The following is a 19596-nucleotide window of genomic DNA, read 5'->3' as shown; positions in this document are numbered from 1 at the left end:
TCAAATTTATACTGACTTTTTGATCACCCGGTATATTCATGAAAAACAAGACCTCGTACAGTAAGTTAGACAGAATTTGAGACTAACTACAAATTTATTTTGAATTATGTAAAAACTGGCCATTTCACCTGTGTGGCATAGTTAAATGGTAAGAAACGCAGTTCTTTTTACAAGTGCACAATCACATCAGTGACACACATACATATATGATGCGCAGGAATCGTGTAGCCAACGCTTGGACGTTATACACTGAATCTAATCGCACTTTTACATTGTTTTTGGATAATTCTCCCCACAACGAACACATTCTTCCTCTTCATGACAAAAGCCGAACCGGCCACAGTGGCCGAGCGGTTCTAGGAGCTTCAGTCCGGAACCGCACTGCTGCTACGGTCATAGGTTCGAATCCTGCCTCGGGCATGGATGTGTGTGAAGTCCTTAGGTTAGTTAGGTTTAACTAGTTCTAAGTTCTAGGGGCTGATGACCTCAGATGTTAAGTCCCACAGTGCTCAGAACCATTTGAACCATTTGAACAAAAGCCGTCAATCGAGTCTTCCTTGTATTGAACATCCTCTGATGAGTCTGAATTGTCTGAATCATTTTAGCCTCCTTAATCAGAACCTTCTTTATGACTTCTTTTCCCAGTAGGCTCAGCTTTTTTCCGCTTTCGTCAAGTTTGAATTTTAATTTTTAATATTCTCTTCTGACATCAAATTTGTAGCTTTAATTTTTCACCGTTTTTTATTTTCAGTTTTGAGTCTAGCCGATATAGGTGAAATATTGTTCAGTATTTTGGTTTGTTTCATCGAAAGGCGGGGGCCAAATATCGCGATCATTGTTAGAGGGGTCAGGGTGAGATGGCGGGGCTCTTCTTTCAGGAAATGTTTTGCTACATTTGTCTCCTATATCAGACTCGCCTGCTCTAGTAGTGGACTGAGGATAAGATAACAAGGTTCTTCCATCGGATCTTTGGCCTGATGGGTTGTTGGTGTAATTGTCTGCAAGTCCAACCGAATCATTTGTGAAGGCGTGATCTGAAGGCGTGATCTGGAATTTATCTGGATTAAAGGGGTAAATCTCGGTTATTTTGAACCCAGACTTGGCATTCGCTGGCGTTTCTCCTTTCGCTCAACACTCATGAAGAAGTTCACCAAATTTTGATCATCCTAGCTTCCGACCTGGATCATTCCTTTGCGACTTTTCTGCGGCACTGTAAAGGAAAATGTTTTAAATATTTAAATACAGGTCGGTTCAGCGGCAGCAGGTAATGTGTAGTGTGACGAGGGAGGCAAACTAAAACCATAGTGTTCATCTCAGCAAACTCCAACATCAGTACAGAGTTAGGAGTGTGACGTGTGGCCATCAGAAATAAGCATAACATTTCCGAGGGGTTTGCGAGGCAAATAATGATCCCTTAGTCATTGGGAAAAGATCTCAGCATTCACGTAGGCACATTTCCTTGAGATCAATAATTTACTACACGGTGGCATATTGACATCCCAATCGTTTTTTACATTAAATCGCTTCATGACAATGTAAGGAGGGAGAAACATCCCTTCAGCGTTGCAGCATACTAACATGGGAACAGGCTTCCCTTTTCACACGATGTACTACAGGTACTACCTCTGATCCTCTCTCAATTATAACAGCACCTTGTCGGTTATTTAAGTGCAGTCCTTTCTCATCCATATTAAATACACTTCCTGGTTTTGTCAACTAATCGTTCTCCTGCAATAGGTTGGAAAGTACACCAAAATATTCGTTGATTTCATTACGGGTCATTCCCTGGACTCTGGCATGAGATATACCATCACACTCCCGCGCACATAGATCAGGATGTCTAGACAGGAAAAACTGTAACCAGTCGTCCTGCTTTTTGTTTTTCAACATTAAATTTATTTTATATTTAATTTATAAGCTAAGCCCAGTAGCCCCCCCCCCCCTTTTGTCAGGAAACCTGTGAGTTTGCATTTCTTTAATGTGGAGGACGTGTAGTTTCTGACTGGCTAAACCCGAACAGGAACCTTGAGCCATTGCAGTTTTTTAGTCAAAGATGGATTTTATATTTCGCTTTAGTTTTTCTTGGAATACTACTCCCTATAGAAGCTTTTGTGACAAAATGACCATCATTTTTACTTCTTTAAAAGCAATCTCGAGGTCTTTTCTCCATCTGCCTCTAGTAGAATCAGCCTTAGAGACGTAGTTAGTTGGCATCTGTAAGAAAAAGTGGATTCCTCTCAAAACTAAAAACAATAAAGTTTTCCTTGGTGAGTACCCCCTATCCCAAAGATGGTATGGCCATCCAATTGGTAGAGAGAGATGACATAGTGCGTCATCAAACATGCTGGACGAGGACGCATAGAGAAACAGGTCAGCGTGGAGCTAGACCTATACACCTCTAAACGTCAATGGACGGTTTAACTTACGGCATAATGGAAATTGACTTACTATATAATATTAAGATGTATTAAAAACTAAAATCAAGAAAAATACTTATTTTTTGTTGGAATAAAGAGTCAAAGGAAGCATCAACTTATCACTCGCGACGAAGACCCACTATCAGTGTAAAGCGGGTAGTTGGAGAACTACAGCTGTTGGTCATATCTCCCGTATGGCCATCTATCCTCGTTTTACCCCAAGTGCTATAATAGCAATGTACAAGAGCCGATGAATGGAGCGTTCAGAGTAACGACTGCACACCGGCGTTGAACAACAGTATTAGGGAGCTGAACGTTTGAGCATTCGTGAATAGCCAGTGTGAATCAAAGCTGGCTGGAACGATGCTCTCTGTCACGGGAAGTCAAAAAGAATTTGAGTGCAAGGGTCGAAGGAAGCGTCGTTCAATTCATTGTTGTACCGTACATAACGCCCGAGAATAGCGTCTAGATGGGGCATTTGGTGCGAGTGTAGACACGATATCTGAACAGTCTGACATAGACAGGTGTGCAGCGAACATCGCAGCTCGCAGAAGGTTAATTGAATTTGAACATAGAAAGATAATCTGAGCAAGTGACAGGGCCCTTTGCATATCGCATGAGGATCTGGGTGTCCGAGGTCAGCAGCTGCCAGCCGCACTCGTCGACCAGAAGTATCCTATTTATAGGACAGTTACTTTCCATTTATGAATCATGCAACAGTGAACGCCGCATAGTTTCTGTCTGCTTTCATTGTTGCCTCCACGCTTTCGGTTACAGCCACAGTCCATCTGGAGAATAAGCTCCTTACTCTGTTTCTATAGATCTTCACGGCAGCATTAGTGAATTTGTTCCTGTACACATGAATTACTTTTACTCTTTGCTCGAAGTCTTATGAGAAGGATGAGCAAATTACATTACTTTCTACATAAATGTCGAAAATCTCTTTATGCCAGGTATACAAAATTTCTCTAACCTAAATCTTTTAAAAAAAAATCTGATTTTCGGCAACCGTGCGTATCAATTAACGATTTGAGAAAATCAGCCAACCAGTTGCAAGAATAAACGTTTATTAACAACCCCTGACAATGGTTTCCTCTTCATAAAGATTTGGACGTAATGCGAAATACTTTTACATCATAGTTACAAGAATTATCATCATTATCATCATCATCATCATCATTATTTAAGACTGATTATGCCTTTCAGCGTTCAGTCTGGAGCATAGCCCCCTTATAAAATTCTTCCATGATCCCCTATTCAGTGCTAACATTGGTGCCTCTTCTGATGTTAAACCTGTTACTTCAAAATCATTCTTAACGGAATCCAGGTACCTTCTCCTTGGTCTGCCCCGACTCCTCCTGCCCTCTACTGCTGAACCCATGAGTCTCTTGGGTAACCTTGCTTCTCCTATGCGTGTAACATGACCCCACCATCTAAGCCTGTTCGCCCTGACTGCTACATCTATAGAGTTCATTCCCAGTTTTTTTTATTTCCTCATTGTGGACATCCTCCTGCCATTGTTCCCATCTACTAGTACCTGCAATCATCCTAGCTACTTTCATATACGTAACCTCAACCTTGTTGATAAGGTAACCTGAATCCACCCAGCTTTCGCTCCCATACAACAAAGTTGGTCGAAAGATTGGACAGTGCACAGATAGCTTAGTCTTGGTATTGACTTCCTTCTTGCAGAAGAGAGTAGATCGTAGCTGAGCGCTCACTGCATTAGCTTTGCCACATCTCGCTTCCAGTTCTTTCACTATGTTGTCATCCTGTGAGAATATGCATCCTAAGTACTTGAAACCGTCCACCTGTTCTAACTTTGTTCCTCCTATCTGGCACTCAATCCGTTTATATTTCTTTCCCACTGACATTACTTTCGTTTTGGAGATGCTAATCTCCTTACATTTCTGATCTAGCTCTGAAATATTACTTTTCAAACTTTCAATCGAATCTCCCATCACAACTAAGTCATCCGCATATGCAAGACTGCTTATTTTGTGTTCACATATCTTAATCTCACCCAGCCAGTCTATTGTTTTCAACATATGATCCATAAATAATATGAACAACAGTGGAGACAGGTTGCAGCCTTGTCTTACCCCTGAAATTACTCTGAACCATGAACTCAATTTACCGTCCACTCTAACTGCTGCCTGACTATCCATGTAAAGACCTTTAATTGCTTGCAAAAGTTTGCCTCCTATTCCATAATCTCGTAGAACAGACAATAACTTCCTCCTAGGAACCCGGTCATATGCCTTTTCTAGATCTATAAAGCATAGATACAATTCCCTGTTCCACTCATAACACTTCTCCATTATTTGCCGCAAGCTAAAGATCTGGTCCTGACAACCTCTAAGAGGCCTAAACCCACACTGATTTTCATCCAATTGGTCCTCAACTTATACTCGCACTTTCCTTTCAACGATACCTGAGAAGATTTTACCCACAACGCTGATTAAAGAGATACCTCTGTAGTTGTTACAATCTTTTCTGTTTCCATGTTTAAAGATTGGTGTGATTACCGCTTTTGTCCAGTCTGATGGAACCTGTCCCGACTCCCAGTCCATTTCAATTAACCTGTGTAGCCATTGAAGACCTGACATTCCACTATATTTGATGAGTTCCGACTTAATTTCATCCACCCCAGCTGCTTTATTGCATTGCAATCTATTGACCATTTTCTCCACTTCCTCAAATGTGATCGTATTTCCATCATCATTCCTATCCCACTCTACCATGAAATCTGAAACATTACTGATCGTATTTTCACCTACATTGAGCAACTCTTCAAAATATTCCCTCCATCTGCCCAAGCCATCCACAGGATTCACCAGCAGTTTTCCTGACCTGTCCAAAATACTTGTCATTTCCTTCTTACCTCCTTTTCGAAGACTGCTAATTACACTCCAGAATGGTTTTCCAGCAGCTTGATCCATAGTCTCCAACCTGTTTCCAAAGTCTTCCCAAGATTTCTTCTTGGATGCTGCAATTATCTGTTTGGCTTTGTTTCTTTCTTCAACATAACTTTCTCTGTCTACCTGAGTTCTAGTATGTAGCCATTTTTGATACGCCTTCTTTTTACATTTACAGGCTGCCTTGACTATGTCATTCCACCAAAGTGTTTGCTTCATCCTACTTTTACACACTACTGTTCCAAGACATTCCTTAGCCACTTCTAGTACTGTGTCCCTGTACCTTGTCCATTCCTTTTCCAATGACTGTAATTGACTACATTCAACTAACTGGTACCTTTCTGAGATCGCTGTTATGTACTTGTGCCTGATTTCCTTATCGTGAAGTTTCTCCACTCTTATCCTCCTACATATGGACCTGACCTGCACTTTCGGCCTCACAATCTCAATTTCACTGCAGATTAAATAATGATCAGTGTCATCAAAGAATGCCCTGAATACACGTGTGTCCCTCACAGCCTTCCTGAATTCCTGATCTATTATTATATAGTCAATGACAGATCTGGTTCCCCTGCCTTCCCAAGTATACCGGTGAATGTTCTTATGTTTAAAAAAGGAGTTTGTGATTACTAAGCCCATACTGGCACAGAAATCCAAGAGTTGTTTCCCGTTCCTGTTGGCCTCCATATCCTCTCCAAATTTACCCATAACCTTTTCATACCCTTCTGTTCGATTTCCAATCCTGGCGTTAAAATCACCCATGAGCAGAACACTGTCCTTGTCCTTTACTCTAACAACTACATCACCGAGTGCCTCATAAAAACTATCCATCTTACCTTGATCTGTCCCTTCACAATGCGAATATACTGACATAATCCTAATTTTCTTGCTAGACACTGTCAAATCTATCCACATCAGTCGTTCGTTTACATACCTTATTGCAACTACGCTGGGTTCCATTTCTTTCCTGATGTAAAGCCCTACACCCCATTGTGCTCTTCCTGCTTTGACTCCTGACAGGTAGACCTTGTATTCTCCTACTTCCTCTTCTTCCTCACCCCTTACCCGAATGTCACTAACAGCTAAAACGTCCAGCCCCATCTTACTTGCAGCCTCTGCCAGCTCTACCTTCTTCCCAGAGTAGCCCCCATTGATATTAATAGCTCCCCATCTCATTACCATTTGTTTGCCAAGTCGTATCTTAGGAGTCCCTAGTTTGTCAGTTAAAGGTGGTACTCCGTAACCTCCTAAGGTCCGAGGCACTTTGCTCTGATTGTTGCCAGCATCATATTTAAAGTACCAGGGAAGCAGGTTGCTAGCCTTACTTGCCCCGAGTCCCATTGAGTTTTACCCCTAACGGTTGAGGGACTAACCGGTGGATTTGGTAGTCTTTGCCGTATGAGCACAAAAGTGACCACGACTCAGAATATGTCCGAGATGCCCAGCCTTATTCCAAAGTAACTGGTATCCCGACTGTCGGGACCACTTACATGGCCACTCATACGTTGCCCGTGTTTCATGAACTAGGACATGATACCAGGAACCCACACCATGAACCACTAATTTAGAATTATCTAGATGTCAAAAATGTACAAAATCGCTGGATAAAAATACACTAATCAAAAAAAGTTTTGCATCGCCTCTGTTCCGAGAGTTCCGTAACCTGTACAGATAATTGTAACAAAGATCAACATATACATAATTTCCGCCCTTTTTATTGCTAATGAAAATCATACATTGCATGTTGTACCACCATACAGCGAGACGTTCAGAGGTGGTGGTCCAGACTGCTGTACACACCGGTACCTCTGATACCCAGTAGCACGTCCTCCTGCATTGATGCATGCCTGTATTCGTCGTGGCATACTATCCACAAGTTCGTCAAGGCACTGTTGGTCCAGATTGTCCCACTCCTCAACGGAGTTGCTGGTCTGTCACGTCGTCCATAAACAGCCCTTTTCAATCCATCCCAGGCATGCTCGATAGGCTTCATGTCTGGAGAACATGCTGGCCACTCTAGTCAAGCGAGGTCGTTATCCTGAAGGAAGTCATTCACAAGATGTGCACAATGGGGGTGCGAATTGTCGTCCATGAAGACGAATGCCTCGCCAATATGCTGCCGATATGGTTGCACTATCGGTCGGAGGATGGCATTCACGTATCGTACAGCCGTTACGGCGCCTTCGATGACCACCAGCGGCGTATGTTGGCCCGACATAATGTCACCCTAAAACAGCAGGAAACCTCCATCTTGCTGCACTCGCTGGGCAGTGTGTCTAAGGTGTTCAGCCTGACTGGGTCACCTCCAGACACGTGCCAGACGATTGTCTGGTTGAAGCCATATGCGACACTCATTGGTGAAGAGAACGTGATGCCAATCCTGAGCGGTCCATTCGGCATGTTTTTGGGCCCCTCTGTACCGCGCTGCATGGTGTCGTGTTTCGTCTACATCTACACCCATACCCCGCAAGCCACCCAACGCTGTGTGGCGCAGGGCACTTTACGTGCCACTGCCATTACCTCCCTTTTCTGTTCCAGTCGCGTATGGTTCGCGGGAAGAACGACTGCCGGGAAGCCTCCGTGCGCGCTCGAATCTCTCTAATTTTACATTCGTGATCTCCTCGGGAGGTATCTTGCAGAGTCTGCCACGTGAGTTTGCTAAACATCTCCGTAACGCTATCACGCTTACCAAATAACCCTGTCACGAAACGCGCCGCTCTTCTTTGGATCTTCTCCATCTCCTCCGTCAACCCGATCTGCTACCGATTCCACACTGATGAGCAATATTCCAGTATAGGTCGAACGAGTGTTTTGTAAGCCATCTCCTTTGTTGATGGACTATATTTTCTAAGGACTCTCCCAATGAGTCTCAACCTGGTAACCGCCTTACCAACAATTAATTTTATATGATCATTCCACTTCAAATCGTTCCGCACGCATACTCCCAGATATTTTACAGAAGTAACTGCTACCAGTGTTTGTTCCGCTATCATATAATCATACAATAAAGGATCCCTTTTTCTGCGTATTCGCAATACATTACATTTGTCTATGTTAAGGGACAGTTGCCACTCCATGCACCAAGTGCCTATCCGCTGCAGATCTTACTGCATTTCGCTAGTTTTCTAATGCTGCAACTTCTCTGTATACTACAGCATCATCCGCGAAAAGCCGCATGGAACTTCCGACACTATCTACTAGGTCATTTATATATATTGTGAAAAACAATGGTCCCATAACACTCCCCTGTGGCACGCCAGAGGTCACTTTAACGTCTGTAGAAGTATCTTCATTGAGAACAACATGCTGTGTTCTCCAGAATGAGATTAAAACTGTGTGCCCGACCGAGACTCGAACTCGGGATCTTTGCCTTTCGCGGGCAAGTGCTCTACCAACTGAGCTACCGAAGCACGACTCACGCCCGGTACTCACAGCTTTACTTCTGCCAGTACCTCGTCTCCTACCTTCCAAACTTTACATACGCTCTCCTGCGAAGTTTGAAGGTAGGAGACGAGGTATTGGCAGAAGTAAAGCTGTGAGTACCGGGCGTGATTCGTGCTTCGGTAGCTTAGTTGGTAGAGCACTTGCCCGCGAAAGGCAAAGGTCCCGAGTTCGAGTCTCGGTCGGGCACACAGTTTTAATCTGCCAGAAAGTTTCATGCTGTGTTCTGTTTGCTAAAAACTCTTCAATCCAGCCACAAAGCTGGTTTGATATTCCGTAGGCTCTTACTTTATCAGGCGACAGTGCGGTACTGTATCGAACGCCTTCCGGAAGTCAAGGAAAATAGCATCTACCTGGGACCCTATATCTAATATTTTCTGGGTCTCATGAACAAATAAAGCGAGTTGGGTCTCACACGGTCGCTGTTTCCGGAATCCATGTTGATTCCTACAGAGTAGATTCTGGGTTTCCAGAAACATGATACGCGAGCAAAAAACACGTTCTGAAATTCTACAACAGATCGACGTCAGAGATGCAGGAGGTCTATAGTTTTGCGCATCTGCTCGACAACCCTACTTGAAGACTGGGACTACCTTTGCTCTTTTCCAATCATTTGGAACCTTCCGTTCCTCTAGAGACTTGCGGTACACGGCTGTTAGAAGGGTGGCAAGTTCTTTCGCGTACTCTGTGTAGAATGGAATTGGTATCCCGTCAGGTCCAGTGGACTTTTCTCTGTTGAGTGATTCCAGTTGCTTTTCTATTCCTTGGGCACTTATTTCGATGTCAGCCTTTTTTTCGTTTGTGCGAGGAGGAACTGCTGTGCGGTCTTCCTCTGTGAAACAGCTTTGGAAAAAGGTGTTCAGTATTTCAGCTTCACGCATGTCATCCTCTATTTCAATGCCATCATCATCCCAGAGTGTCTGGATATGCTGTTTCGGGCCAATTACTGATTTAACGTAAGACCACAACTTCCTAGGATTTTCTGTCAAGTCGGTACATAGAATTCTACTTTCGAATTCACTGAACGCTTCACGCATAGCCCTCCTTACGCTAACTTTGACATCGTTTAGCTTCTGTTTGTCTGAGAGGTTTACGCTGCGTTTAAACTTGCAGTGAAGCTCTCTTTGCTTTCGCAGTAGTTTCCTAACTTTGTTGTTGAACCACGGTGGGTTTTACGCGTCCCTCACAATTTTACTCGGCACGTACCTGTCTAAAACGCATTTTACGAATGCCTTGAACTTTTTCCATAAACACTCAACATTGCCAGTGTCGGAACAGAAATTTTCGTTTTGATCTGTTAGGTAGTCTGAAATCTGCCTTCTATTACTCTTGCTAAACAGATAAACCTTCCTTCCTTTTTTTATATTCCTATTTACTTCCATATTCAGGGATGCTGCAACGGCCTTATTATCACTGATTCCCTGTTCTGCGCTTACAAAGTCGAAAAGTTCGGGTCTGTTTGTTATCAGTAGGTCCAAGATGTTATCTCCACGAGTCGGTTCTCTGTTTAATTGCTCGAGGTAATTTTCAGATAGTGCACTCAGTATAATGTCACTCGATGCTCTGTCCCTACCACCCGTCCTAAGCTTCTGAGTGTCCCAGTTTATATCTGGTTGCAAAGATGGACCTCGCCATGGACGTCGGGAGTGAAGTTGCGCATCAGGCAGCCTATTGCGCACCGTTTTAGTCGTAACACGACATCCTGAGGTTGCACGAAAAGCGTTTTCAACATGGTGGCATTGCTGTCAGGGTTCCTCCGAGCCATAATCCGAAGTTAGCGGTCATCCAGTGCAGTTGTAGTCCTTGGGCGGCCTGAGCGAGGCATGTCATCGACATTTCCTGTCTCTCTGTATGTCCTCCATGTCCGAACAACATCGCTTAGGTTCACTCAGAGATGCCTGGAATCTCCCTTGTTGTGAGCCCTTTCTGGCACAAAGTAACAATGCGGACAAGATCGAACCGCGGTATTGACCGTCTATGCATAGTTGAACTATAGACAATACGAGCCGTGTATCTCCTTCCTAGTGGAATGACTGGAACTGATTGTCTGTGGGACCCCCCTCTGTCTAATAGGCGCTGCTCATGCATGGTTGTTTACATCTGTGGGTAGGTTTAGTGACGTCTCTGAGCAGTCAAAGAGACTGTGTCTGTGATTCAGTATCCACAGTCAATGCCTATCTTCAGCAGTTCTGGGACCCGTGGTAATGCAAAACTTTTTTGATGTGTATAGAAAAGGCGGAAAAGTTAGGTGGGACACCATGCATATTGGAAGGTAGGAGATGTACTAACGGAACCAAAGGTGTGAGGACTGGCCGTAAGCAGTTCGTTCTTTGGTAGCTCAGTGGGTAAAGCACTCGTCCGCTAATGGCAAAGGTCCTTAATTCTAGCCTCAGTCCAGCACACAGTTTAAAACTGCGAGGAAGTTTTATTATATATTAATCTTGGACGAAGAGAGTTTTAAGTGTGCTTAATGGAAGTCATAATCATAGTGATAGACTTCGAAAACCCACGAACCTCATTCTGAGTCGGAACCAACAATGAAAAATTTGTGACTGCTGAGAGCGCACTCACATAGAACTCTACGTTCAGCCTGAAATGGCGGCCGAATCCTCACACAAAACCTTCTCAGTCCTTCCTCATCCGTGGCCAGAAAGCGATGGTCGCATTGGTTCCATTCCAGTCTCTTTCTGGCCTTGTGTGTACGCGATCAAAACTCTCCATCACGACCGATAGTTCGGTTCCAGCTATACACCAGCAAAGTTTTCCAAATTCTGCATGCTTGTGGCTAGAATAAAACATCGGCAGATGCACGCTTCAAACTGATGAAAACGAGCTGTTGCAGTAGGTTCTGTAAATATTACGTAATCATTGAGATTGCACACCTTCAGTAAATGATGATATTCCTTAAAATTTATGATTTAGAATAAAAGTAGCACATACACGTTGTTAAAGTTAAACTAAGTTCAATGATGTAAGAGACAACAATTTTTAAATTAATAATAATTTGACAAAAAATGGTACCGCAATAATCAAGGTGTCAGATTATGGTCAGCGAAACACGTCTACTGGTACACACATCTGTATCAGCAATTACACAATCCAATGACGATTGTTTGATGATTCAGTAAATAAATGAATTAATGGAAAATATGTGAAACCAATTAAAAAGACCAGTAATTAGCAATGCACTTCATATTCTCTTGCATATCTCAGAATTTATGTAACTCTCGACAAAATACTATCTATTATCGATAAACTGAGAAACCTATTTAATGCGATCATTGGAGTTGAAATGGCGTCACTAAATGTTAGAAGGAATGGCTAGTAATATACCCTTTTATTTTGTGTTTGAACATAGAAAATTTTCAGTCGGTTGCCTGATTTCTACCAGCAATGTGTTCAAGACTTTTTCACCTGAATATAAAACTCCGTTGTGGAATCAATAATGCGTAACCAAATTGAAACAAAAGAGACGAGAAAATGGGAAACAAACTGTTTACTACACTCCTGGAAATTGAAATAAGAACACCGTGAATTCATTGTCCCAGGAAGGGGAAACTTTATTGACACATTCCTGGGGTCAGATACATCACATGATCACACTGACAGAACCACAGGCACATAGACACAGGCAACAGAGTATGCACAATGTCGGCACTAGTACAGTGTATATCCACCTTTCGCAGCAATGCAGGCTGCTATTCTCCCATGGAGACGATCGTAGAGATGCTGGATGTAGTCCTGTGGAACGGCTTGCCATGCCATTTCCACCTGGCGCCTCAGTTGGACCAGCGTTCGTGCTGGACGTGCAGACCGCGTGAGACGACGCTTCATCCAGTCCCAAACATGCTCAATGTGGGACAGATCCGGAGATCTTGCTGGCCAGGGTAGTTGACTTACACCTTGTAGAGCACGTTGGGTGGCACGGGATACATGCGGACGTGCATTGTCCTGTTGGAACAGCAAGTTCCCTTGCCGGTCTAGGAATGGTAGACCGATGGGTTCGATGACGGTTTGGATGTACCGTGCACTATTCAGTGTCCCCTCGACGATCACCAGTGGTGTACGGCCAGTGTAGGAGATCGCTCCCCACACCATGATGCCTGGTGTTGGTCCTGTGTGCCTCGGTCGTATGCAGTCCTGATTGTGGCGCTCACCTGCACGGCGCCAAACACGCATACGACCATCATTGGCACCAAGGCAGAAGCGACTCTCATCGCTGAAGACGACACGTCTCCATTCGTCCCTCCATTCACGCCTGTCGCGACACCACTGGAGGCGGGCTGCACGATGTTGTGGCGTGAGCGGAAGACGGCCTAACGGTGTGCGGGACCGTAGCCCAGCTTCATGGAGAGGGTTACGAATGGTCCTCGCCGATACCCCAGGAGCAACAGTGTCCCTAATTTGCTGGGAAGTGGCGGTGCGGTCCCCTACGGCACTGCGTAGGATCCTACGGTCTTGGCGTGCATCCGTACGTCGCTGCGGTCCGGTCCCAGGTCGACGGGCACGTGCACCTTCCGCCGACCACTGGCGACAACATCGATGTACTGTGGAGACCTCACGCCCCACGTGTTGAGCAATTCGGCGGTACGTCCACCCGGCCTCCCGCATGCCCACTATACGCCCTCGCTCAAAGTCCGTCAACTGCACATACGGTTCACGTCCACGCTGTCGCGGCATGCTACCAGTGTTAAAGACTGCGATGGAGCTCCGTATGCCACGGCAAACTGGCTGACACTGACGGCGGCGGTGCACAAATGCTGCGCAGCTAGCGCCATTCGACGGCCAACACCGCGGTTCCTGGTGTGTCCGCTGTGCCGTGCGTGTGATCATTGCTTGTCAGCCCTCTCGCAGTGTCCGGAGCAAGTATGGTGGGTCTGACACACCGGTGTCAATGTGTTCTTTTTTCCATTTCCAGGAGTGTACGTCTTACTGGCCCGCTTTCGCCGCTGTCCGGTGGATTGAAACAACTGCCGAGGCCCGGCCTCGCCCATCGCATGTAGTTCACTCAACTCTCTTACCGGGAAAGTCTTCAGTTGACGGCCCACAGCTAACCCTTATGGCGCACGGGCATACGGCTTTTTGTATGCGCGGAACGAATAGAACCTCTGACTTTAGCAGCATCAAAACAGCTAAACGGCCGAGTGACAGGTCCAGCCGATTCGCACGTATCACTTTCTCCTCGTATAATGTGTCCTTAAGATATGGTATTCAACTGCTGAACAATTCTTACTGTTGGCTACTCATCTATTGCTTTTGTGAACAGTTTCGTGAAACCAAACTTAATCTTAGTGAAATGTTGCTGTTGTTGTGGTCTTGAGTCCAGAGACTGGTTTGATGCAGCCCTCCATGCTACTCTATCCTGTGCAAGCTTCTTCGTCTCCCAGTACCTACTGCAACCTACATCTTTCTGAATCTGCTTAGTGTATTCATCTCTTGGTCTCCCTCCACGATTTTTACCCTCCACGCTGCCCTCCAATACTAAATTGGTGATCCCTCGATGTCTCAGAATATGTCCTACCAACCGACCCCTTCTTCTAGTCAAGTTGTGCCACAAACTCCTCTTCTCCCCAATCTTATTCAGTACCACCTCATTAGTTATGTGATTTACCCATCTAAACTTCAGCATTCTTCTGTAGCACCACATTTCAAAAGCTTCTATTCTCTTATTGTCTAAACTATTTGTCGTCCACGTTTCACTTCCATACATGGCTACACTCCATACAAATACTTTCAGAAACGAGTCCTGACATTTAAATCTATACACGATGTTAACAAATTTTTCTTCTTCAGAAATGCTTTCCTTGCCATTGCCATTCTACATTTTATATCCTCTCTACTTCGACCATCATCAGTTACTTGGCTCCCCAAATAGCAAAACTCCTTTACTACTTTGTCTCATTTCCTAATCTAATTCCCTCATTATCACACGACTTAATTCGACTACATTCCATTACCCTCGTTTTGCTTTTGTTGATTGTTCATCTTATATCATCCTTTCAGGACACTGTCTTCCAAATCCATTGCTGTCTGTGACAGAATTACAACGTCATCGGCAAATCTCGAAGTTTTTATTGCTTCTCCATGGATTTTAATACCTACTCCGAATTATTCTTTTGTTTCCTTTACTGCTTGCTCAATATACAGATTGAATAACATTGGGGAGAGGCTACAAACCTGTCTCACTCCCTTCCCAACCACTGCTTCCCTTTCACACCCCACGACTCTTATAACTGCCATCTGCTTTCTGTAAAAATTGTAAATAGCCTTTCGCTCCCTGTATTTTACCCCTGCCACGTTCAGAATTTGAAAGAGAGTATTCCAATCAACGTTGTCAAAAGCTTTCTCTAAGTCTACAAATGCTAGAAACGTAGGTTTGCCTTTTTTAATCTTTCTTCTAAGATAAGTCGTAGGGTCAGTATTGCCTCACGTGTTCCAACATTTCTACGGAATCCAAACTGATCTTCCCCGAGGCTGGCTTCTATCAGTTTTTACATTCGTCTGTAAAGAATTCGCGTTAGTATTTTGCAGCTGTGACTTATTAAACTGATAGTTCGGTAATTTTCACATCTGTCAACACCTGCTTTCTTTGGAATTGGAATTATTATATTCTTCTTGAAGTCTGAGGGTATTTCGCCTGTCTCATACATCTTTCTCATCAGATGGTAGAGTTTTGTCAGGACTGGCTCTCCCAAGGCTGTCAGTAGTTCTAATGGAATGTTGTCTACTCCTGGGGCCTTGTTTCGATTCAGGTCTTTCAGTTCTCTGTCAAAGTCTTCACGCAGTATCCTATCTCCCATTTCATTTTCATCTACACCCTCTTCCATTTCCATAATATTGTCCTCAAGTACATCGCCCTTGTATAGACGCTCTATATACTCCTTCCACCTTTCTGCTTTCCCTTCTTTGCTTAGAACTGGGTTTCCATCAAAGCTCTTGATATTCATGCAAGTGGTTCTCCTTTCTCCAAAGGTCTCTTTAATTTTCCTGTAGGCAGTATCTATCTTATCCGTAGTGATATAAGCCTCTACATCCTTACATTTGATCTCCAGCCATCCCTGCTTAGCCATTTTGCACTTCCTGTTATCATTTTTGAGACGTTTGTATTCCTTTTTGCCTGCTTCATTTACTGCACTTTTATATTTTGTCCTTTCATCAATTAAATTCAATATTTCTTCTGTTACCCAAAGGTTTCTACTAGCCCTCGTCTTTTCACCTATTTGATCCCCTGCTGCCTTCACTATTTCATCCCTCAAAGCTACCCATTCTTCTTCTACTGTATTTCTTCCCCCCATTCCTGTCAGTTGTTCCCTTTTGCTCTCCCTGAAACTCTGTACAACCTCTGGTTCTTTCAGTTTATCCAGGTCTCATCTCCTTAAATTCCCACCATTTTCCAGTTTCTTCAGTTTTAATCTACAGTTCATAACCAACAGATTGTGGTCAGAGTCCACATCAGCCACCGGAAATGTCTTACAATTTAAAACCTGGTTCCTAAATCTCTGTCTTACCATTATATAATCTATCTGAAACCTTCTAGTATTTCCAGGGTTGTTCCATGTATACAACCTTCTTTCATGATTGTTGAACCAAGTGTTAACTATGATTAAGTTATGTTCTGCGCAAAATTCTACCAGGCGGCTTCCTCTTTCATTTCTTAGCCCCGATCCATATTCACCTACTATGTTTCCTTCTCTCCCTTTTCCTACTCTCGAATTCCAGTCACCCATGACTGTTACTGAAATACTGAATATGTAATAATGAAAATGAATCTAATTAAATCCTAAAAGAAACTAATTGTATACTCAGCGAAAACAGTTTAACTGGTACCTAATTCTGAAGTACGTTATGAAACAGTCAATAAAATTCTTCTGGGTTTGAGGCCGCATTGTCATCTGTAAAATTCCGACGTTTCGGCGACTGTTACAAGGCGCCTTCCTCAGGGTGTACTGCTAACTGCAGTTAGCAATACACCCTGAAGAAGGCACCTTGCAACAGTCGCCGAAACGTCGGAATTTTACAAATGAAAATGCGGCCTCAAACCCAGAAGAATTTAATTGACTGTGACAACGGCCGCGGGAGCCTACGTTCATATTTTCGTCATGAGAGTTATGTAATAAGACGTGCCATGCCTGACTTGAAATATCTACAAAATAAAATACCGCTCACCTTCGAACAAAATAACTGGTTAAGATCACCTTCACTGTTCACTGTAAATTGATCTGCTTTCATAGCATAATACCTTAAAATTTGGACTACATGCTGTTTGCACACACAAACGCAATGTGAGATCTGCCTTGAAAGAAAAGTAACTTGTCTCTTGCTCAGCATGCTGCTTTGTCTCTGGTGTTCTGACGTTTTCGAAAGCCAACTGAAATCAGCAAATGCAGCAGCTAAAGAAAAATAATCTACTCACCACTAATTCTTTGTTTGCCAGAAAAATTTGTGGCTGCATGTGGCGTAAGGTGCAATGCACACACCATAAAACACTTAAACTTTTACTAAGAATGATGGAGGAGGGTTTTATTTTAAAGGAAAAGTTCTTGAAAAATTAAACTGTGGTTATCTGATTAGTTTCCAAAGACAGTACCATATAAGAAGGCAGTTTAGATTAAATTAGCGAGCAACCTCGTTAACAGGGATGGAGGTTTCTGTTTAAACTCTGTTTGGAATCCGGCTCTCTCCATTGTCAAAAAACAGAGGGACAGAGTCAATACTACCTCACCTGCGAATCCGTAGTCTCACTATCGATAGCTCTGACTTTGGTCATCTTTGGTGGCACTAGTGTTCAGGGTGTGTGTTGTCTTTCCTGCTTCAGTCCGAGAACCGAAGTTTTAAATTTGCATGTACGTCGCCTGTCCGTTGCAGTTTGCCTTGAAAATGGCGGGGTGTTCTCCCACCGAAATATCGTCAGTCGCTTAAAGTATCACCTGGCTGAATTCCCGGAAGTTATTTGAAAACATATAAGAAGACTCTAACAATTACGAAATACTCATTACAAAAATTACGGACATTTAAACCAGTTGCTTTGTTTGTGATATAATGAGAACAAAGACATGAAATTAACATTCGTTCTCATTATATCACAAATAACGCAACTGGTTTAAATGCCCTTAATTTTTGTAATGAGTATTTCGTAATTTTTAGAGTCTTCTTATATTGTTAGTTGTTCAACGGACAAAGATTTCCTTCAGTTAATAGTTCTGAGAAACAAACATTTCATTCTTGAGCATGCTTTTGTTAACTTGAAATAATCCTCCAAAAATCTTCTCCATACACAGTCAAGAATATATATTTACAAACAACTTTCATCTCCATAGTAAAGTATTCCAGATAATTTCTCCCAAATTCACAAATATGTGATCTGGTTCTCTAAAAGTCAACTGTGCGCTACTACGCTACTACGCGCTGCACGAGGGATAGGCGACCAAGTGCACCACAGATTGCATTAAACACAGAGTAAAGGATCTTATCCTCAACACGTGCTGCCCGCTCATCCATCTTTGTCTTAGTACAATAATGGCAGATCATTTACAATGCCAGAAAACGTATGAAAACCTTACAATATTTGCTGTTGGCTACGCAAACATGGTTATACCCAGGCGTGAACCACTTCGTATGAAGCACAATGACAGCCACGAATGTCTTTCTTGAGGACTCCAAAAATACGAGAATCGCATGGGAAAAGATCGGGATTGCAATAAACAGTCTACTTACCTTTTATCCACGCGTCTCGTTTTCATTTGACTGCCAGTTATAGAGAGCATATCTGTATGAAAATATTTTTTCTTCCGCTATTCACCGTTAAGCCTAAATTCACCTTTTTTATTAACCAAAAGCATCACTAGGAGGAAATATTTTGCCACGTGAGTATATGAATCCGAAAATCAGAGAAGAGGCTTCTGCAAATTTTCTTATACCTACTTAACGCAATATTCTTACTCGCTCTCTCGTACAATAAAATTTGTTGATCTTATTTGCATATCCCTAGAAAATTATGTCATAGCACAGTATGAAGTGAAAGTATGTGAAGTGTGCTAGTCATCCCGTGTACAGGTCAACACGGTGAGAACGATTTCTGAGTGCGAGGCACGCTGAATTCAGTTCTCTGTTATCGTATCCACTTGCAGGTACTTTTAGGAACTATACACAAAGAGGGGGGGGGGAGGGGGAGAGATCCGACGTATGCTCATTAATGCCTTTTTAAGTACCTGAATAATATTTTTGTGAGTTTGCAATGGCATATGATCAATCTTTGGAAGATTAAGTGCGAAATATTTGCAAAGTATTAGTTTGTTCCATTGCGCTAGCTGAGTTTGGTATAAATGTGTATACGTCTTTTAGCTGTTTACTTATCATTAGCAAATGTCACAGTTTCTGAAGAGTTTTCTAATGTCCCAGACAAATCATTGGTGGAAGGCAACAAAAGACTTGAGCTGAACACTGAACCTTATGGGACGCAACACTTATTTTTGTTGTAAAGATATGACTCTGTGCACAAGAGCAATACATGTGTCAGTACATTATTTTAGTTCCCACATTAGAATTTTATATACAATCGAAAGACTTGAAGACTTGAAAAGATCATAAAAAATCTAAAGAGCAAAATTTTCATTTTTATTTGTACCAGAACTGAGTTTGCGAGATCATTATAGAAAATCTTTTACAGAAGCTACACTGAGCTTTGTTTAAAAGGTTATTTGTTAGAATAGTGTTTCAGTATTCCGTTAGAAGCTACCCTCTGAAAAAATGTTTAAGGGAAGGAATTCAGTCGCCCAGTAAAGATCGCTATTTTGTCCACATATTTCAATCTTTCAGGAAAT

This window comes from Schistocerca nitens, chromosome 1 (assembly GCF_023898315.1).
Source record: "Schistocerca nitens isolate TAMUIC-IGC-003100 chromosome 1, iqSchNite1.1, whole genome shotgun sequence".
Lineage (NCBI taxonomy): Eukaryota > Metazoa > Arthropoda > Insecta > Orthoptera > Acrididae > Schistocerca > Schistocerca nitens.
This window is presented reverse-complemented; position numbering follows the sequence as displayed.